This window comes from Gadus morhua, chromosome 21, assembly GCF_902167405.1.
Source record: "Gadus morhua chromosome 21, gadMor3.0, whole genome shotgun sequence".
Classification (NCBI taxonomy): domain Eukaryota; kingdom Metazoa; phylum Chordata; class Actinopteri; order Gadiformes; family Gadidae; genus Gadus; species Gadus morhua.
The window spans coordinates 1,143,229-1,148,981 of NC_044068.1; the positions used below are offsets into that span (position 1 = coordinate 1,143,229).

The 5,753-nt window shown below is 45.5% G+C and overlaps 1 long non-coding RNA gene across 1 annotated transcript; it reads left to right on the plus strand.

The window, feature by feature from the left end:
- The first annotated feature begins 521 nt into the window (after positions 1-521).
- On the plus strand, positions 522-3,617 carry LOC115534348 (uncharacterized). Its single transcript, XR_003974313.1, has 3 exons — positions 522-605; positions 978-1,144; positions 3,161-3,617. It is a non-coding gene; the product is annotated as an uncharacterized LOC115534348 (long non-coding RNA).
- The last annotated feature ends 2,136 nt before the right edge of the window (positions 3,618-5,753 follow it).

The window sequence follows — 5,753 nt, forward strand, 5'->3', positions numbered from 1 at the left end:
TAATGACTCGACATCATTATGTCACCGGCGAGGTCGTTACAGTACTCGTTAAAAAATAACGCTTAGTTTTGTACTTGTAAAAAATAACGCTTAGGGGGTGGGGCATTGGAGGAAGGCGGGATGATTTGAATGTGCTGTAATTCTCAAATGCAACAAAGGTAAGAGTCCCTTTAAGTCTCCGTCTATCTGTTCGCATGCGTGACGGCGTTAGGAACTGGATATTGTCTTGTCCATGAGGAACACGCCCTATCAGAATGTTCGTAGGTATCATGGGCAGAGGAAGTTGTTTTTCAATTAAATTACGCACCCAGCAAGCAACGGACGTGTCTATGTGTGGTCCATATTATTTCGATTAATTTCTGCAATCTCTGTTTAATTCAGAAGTAAAGTAGAGATATAACAATGGCGACGAGGATTAATTGGCATTAGCTAGTTGTAAACTACAGTTTAGTTAGTTAGTATGGAGAAATCCGGGATTCAGCATTTTGCATGCTACACCGAGCCGGTGTTCTGCCATTTTCTGCTACCCATCAAATTCTGCTACCTAGTGGTTCTGCGCATGCGCACGTGTTCATGCGTGGGCGCCCATCAGTTTCTGGCGGATGGTGAGTATTTTCTTTAAAACATGTGTTTAACTGCGCAATTATCTTACAAATATGTTTAACATTGCGCCTTTTGACCTGTTAGCACGTAAATATGTGCACACTTCTGATGAATGTCGAAATAAGATGATACATGTGTTATCTTCACGGGTCTGGGAGCGGAGAAAGTTTTCGGTGGAGGGGGAGGGGGACGACGACATCTTGTCTTGTTATAACAAGATATTTATCGTGTTACATAAATTCTAAATACTTGTTATTGTAAAGCTATGGAGGAAAGATGGAAACAATCGTTTGACCTCCTGTCTCTGGGAAAATTCCAGGATGGCTTTGGTAAGTCCCAGAAATTAAACCTTAATTAATAACCGTCCACGCTAGGTTCCAGATGGAAGCGATGGCCGACGTCGTTGCAGCTGTATGCTGACGGCAAAGGGCCTATCGTAGCCGCGGATTCACCTGATGCTACGAGGCAAAGGAGACGTGCTCTGCTACTTCATCTTGCTGGACCAGACGTACAGGACATCTTATCAACTCTTCCGGACACGGTAAGGCAACCCAATACTACGAGGCAGTGGAGGCGTTGAATGCATACTTTGTACCCCAAGTCAACACAGCGCTGGCAAGGCACGCATTTCAAAAGCTGCACCAGAGGCCAGGTGAGATGGTACAGCAGTTTGCTACATGTCTGACACAAGCTGTGAGAGGCTGTGGTTACGGGGTAGATTCTGACAATCAGATAAGGGATGCGATAGTAAGCAAAGGAACGTCGGACTATGTGAGACGGAAACTTTTAGAAGAGGGTCGTGGATTGACGCTTGCATCTACACTGGAAATAGCTGCCCGTTGTGAGAGCATCGATGAACAAATGGCGGACATGTCATGTGCGTCGGCTAGACCTTTCAGAGACGCTGTTAACCGAATTGGTTTCCCTTTTTATCTTAAAGATAAAAAGGGAAAGCATGGATATGGGAACGCAAAAGGTAAACCGAACAGAGACAATAACAATTATGGGAAATGCTACAGATGTGGGAATACTGATCATATTGGCCTTGATCCGAAATGCCCTGCACGAGGACAAATGTGTCACAAGTGCCAAGGAAAAGATCACTTTGCAAAAATATGCCGCACTAAAGGCGGGAAACCGAAGCAAAATGTGAACAATGTTGATGAACGTGAGGACTTTGCATTTGCCATTGAAGATATCCACATGCCAGAGAGACTTAACTTTTGTGTTGGGGGAGTAAAATGTAAAAATGCTGATTGAATGCATCAAGTAATATTATTGGAGGAAATACATGGGAAAAATTGAAAGCAGAAAGCATTAAGTGCCACTCCTACGTTCCTAAGACAGAGAGTCTTCTCCACACCCCCCGCTCCAGACTCAAACTAAAAGGTGACCGGGCCTTCGCTGTAGCTGCTCCGCGCTTGTGGAACCAACTGCCACCCGACATACGTGATGCCCCCTCCATTTATGCCTTTAAATCAAGGCTCAAAACCCATCTGTACAACCTTGCCTTCCCTCCCCATTAACTATCTGACCTCTGCACTACTGCCTTTGTTGTGTGTGGATGTCTTTTATTTGTATTTTATTCTAATGTTATTTTGCCTTCATCTTTGCCTACTGAATGTATTATGTACAGCACTTTGGTCAGTGCAAACGGTTATAAATATGCTTTTATAAATAAATTGTACTTACTTACTTACTAGAGAGGAAACTTTACTCATATTCTTCGAATCAAACAGTCAAGGGGGCATTCACGTGTGAGGTGTCCATAGGTAAAAACACGGAACAAGCTGAGTTCATCGTAATCAGGGAAAGTGGTGAACCGCTGCTGGGAAAAGAGACATCAATGAGACTGGCGGTACTAAGAGTAGATGCCAACATTGCTGCCATCACAAGCACTAAGCAAACACTCCAGCAGCAGTACCCCGAAGAGTTCAGTGGAGTTGAAAAACTAAAAACAAGACGGGTCAGTCTACACCAGGGGTCAGCAACCCTAGGCACGCGTGCCAACACTGGCACGGGCCAGCATAATCAATTGCTTTTTTATTAAAAAAGTTCACAGCACAATGCGGCAGCATAATCATTACTACCGATTTTTTTTTGCACTTTATTCTGTTTTGGGCACTTCCTCCCAGTGCAAATATGTTAAAATTAGTTACAGAAAGCAGTGTTCTGAAATGGGATAAATTAATAGATTTTAAACCTATGTTGTGAGTAATAGAAAAAAGAGAAAATATTTAAAATATTATTGCAAGTGGTGTTGTTGCTGAATGCATCGCCTTCACATGGTTTTGCATAGCTGTACATGTCTTAAAGGTATTGATTTGGATGGTTCCAACATTCTCATATATTCTTGTTTTTTACATTTCTTACAGTGCAAATATGAGTTTCTGAAAATGGTGTTTTAAGATGGGACATATGTAATTATAATTTGTAAGCCCATGTTGCAAAGATACAAAAAAACATTTAAAATGTTGATGCATGATATGGAAATATCTATATGGAAATAGAGAGAAATAAGAAAAATTGCGATTTAAATTCCACTTTCTCCCACTAGGTGTCCTCGGTCATGGCTCAATGTTGGATACCGAGTGACTGCACCACTGGGCCGACGCTAGGTAGGCTGGTGAGGAAAGGGGAGCTTTACTTTACAGTATGTGTGTGTTAGGGCTGCACGATTATTGCCAAAAGGATTATCACGATTATTTTGATCAATATTGATATCACGATTATTGACCACGTTTATTCATTGAAAAAAAAAAAAAATCAAATTTCTACCACCCCCTAGTGGTAGGAGCCACACACTGTGCTCAGAAGCAGATAGCCGCCAGGCCAAGCCCCCCCCCCCTGTGTGCAGGATGGACTCACGCAGTCGCAGACAGGTGTACAGGGAGCGCTTGGTTTGCTTTGCAGCAGAGGTAGAGCGTATACTGCATGGGCGGGGCTCGTTTCTTTTTTGGTTTTCTTTTTTTTGCGGATGCATTACTTAAAGGCGACCTATTATGCTTTTTTGAATTTTATGACCTATAAACATTGTTGTAATGATTGATAGTCATGTTTAACCATAGACAAAAAACGATGTAGATTTTCGGGAAACTCTTCCTCTCATCTGGGCGCTTTCAGCCTTCTCTGTCAACGCTCGGTTTCGTCCTTCTCCGCCCCCTCGCCCCCCTCCTGCCAGCCCAACTCCGTTGTGATTGGTTACCTCCCTTGGAGCGCGCGCGCGGGCAGATTTGACCAGGCATATGGGGGCGTGTCAGGAGTGCCTCTACGTAGATGATTTCCCGGAAATGTGAACAAGTGAATCGCAAACGTTGTCCTGAGTGTTTAGTGCTCTGCACAGCCTCCCCAGACTGTCAGCAGGGAATACGTCGAAATGCATGTTCCTCATTATTTGACACTTTAGTATGGTTAAACATGACTATCAATCATTATAACAACGTTTATAGGTCATAAAAGTCGAAAAAGCATAAAGGTCCCCTTTAAAAAAATATCGCGAGAACACTACGTGTCATCGTGGGACGCCAATATCGTCATTCAATAAAAATTAGATATATTGTGTGTGTGTGTGTGTGTGTGTGTGTGTGTGTGTGTGTGTGTGTGTGTGTGTGTGTGTGTGTGTGTGTGTGTGTGTGTGTGAGGCTACTGGTCTCCTCCCTGAAGCTACTGGTCTCCCTGAAGCTACTGGTCTCCCTGAAGCTACTGGTCTCCAACCAGTAGAACAGATTGAAACAGAATGCTAGAGAATTGATCTATTTCTACTGGTTTACATCTTGGGGGGGGGGGGGGGGGGGGGGGAGAGACATGGACCCACCTGGAGACTTCAGACTGGAGCATCTGAGGGCGTTAGTGATTTCCCTGTTCTCTCGCTCGTACATTCTGGAACTTTTCTGTCTTGTCTTGCAGCCTGTCACATAGCGATGCCGGATTAGACCCCCCAGCAGATGGCGCTATTGCAACACATACTCCCTTAGAAGCTCCCTCGTTTTTGAAATGCTCGTGTTTCCAGACGTATATGTCTCGTACGATGGCGGTACATCCGTACCGGCAGTGTCCCGCTAATGTGGTTCTTGAGCCGGAAAATTGGCGGTGCCTATTTCCAGAAATATCGATCCCTGCTCACATGCACACATGTTCCCTTGCAGGGAATGTTCAAGAACATTGCAGGAAAAGACGTTGCATCATGTGTGAAAGCTGGTTTGAAAAGTGCTTTATAAAAATGGACGATTATTGTTATCATGATATATTATATAAATGAAGTGAATGTTTCTTCGATGGAGAGGAGCTGGTGTTGAGATCAGGATGGGTGAGCTGTGTCTGAGCTGAACTCTGCGTTATAATAATAACACATTTCTGTATCACCCGCTTCAAAATAACAGTGGATTCACATGGTAATGCATATAAAGATTGAATAGGTAGTTAGGTACTAGAGGAGTCACGGAATGGAGGGAGAGGAGTGAAGGGAAGGAGGTGAACTGATGAAGGCGATGTGGAGGGGCAGCCTTCTGCGGGCCTGCGAGGACGGAGGTGGCGGCCCGCCGGGGAGAGGAGGGCACGGAGAGCGTTCCTCAGGGAGGGCGCGTCCGCGGAGAAGGCCCTGCCAAACCTGGTAAGGCATCGGCCCCAGTGAGAAGGCCCTGTCAAACCTGGTAAGGCCTCGGCCCCAGTGAGAAGGCCCTGCCAAACCTGGTAAGGCATCGGCCCCAGTGGTTTGTCAAACCTGGTAAGGCATCGGTCCCAGTGAGAAGGCCCTGTCAAACCTGGTAAGGCATCGGCCCCAGTGAGAAGGCCCTGTCAAACCTGGTAAGGCATCGGCCCCAGTGAGAAGGCCCTGTCAAACCTGGTAAGGCATCGGCCCCAGTGAGAAGGCCCTGTCAAACCTGGTAAGGCATCGGTCCCAGTGAGAAGGCCCTGTCTAACCTGGTAAGGCATCGGCCCCAGTGGTCTGTCAAACCTGATAAGGCATCGGCCCCAGTGGTCTGTCAAACCTGATAAGGCATCGGCCCCAGTGGTTTGTCAAACCCGATAAGGCATCGGCCCCAGTGGTGTTTAATGTGGTTGCATCTGCAATTATGAATCAGGTTTCTGTGGAATGTCCCTCGGGGGTAAATAGAGGAGATTTGATCCGACTTTGTGTGCTTCGAGAACAA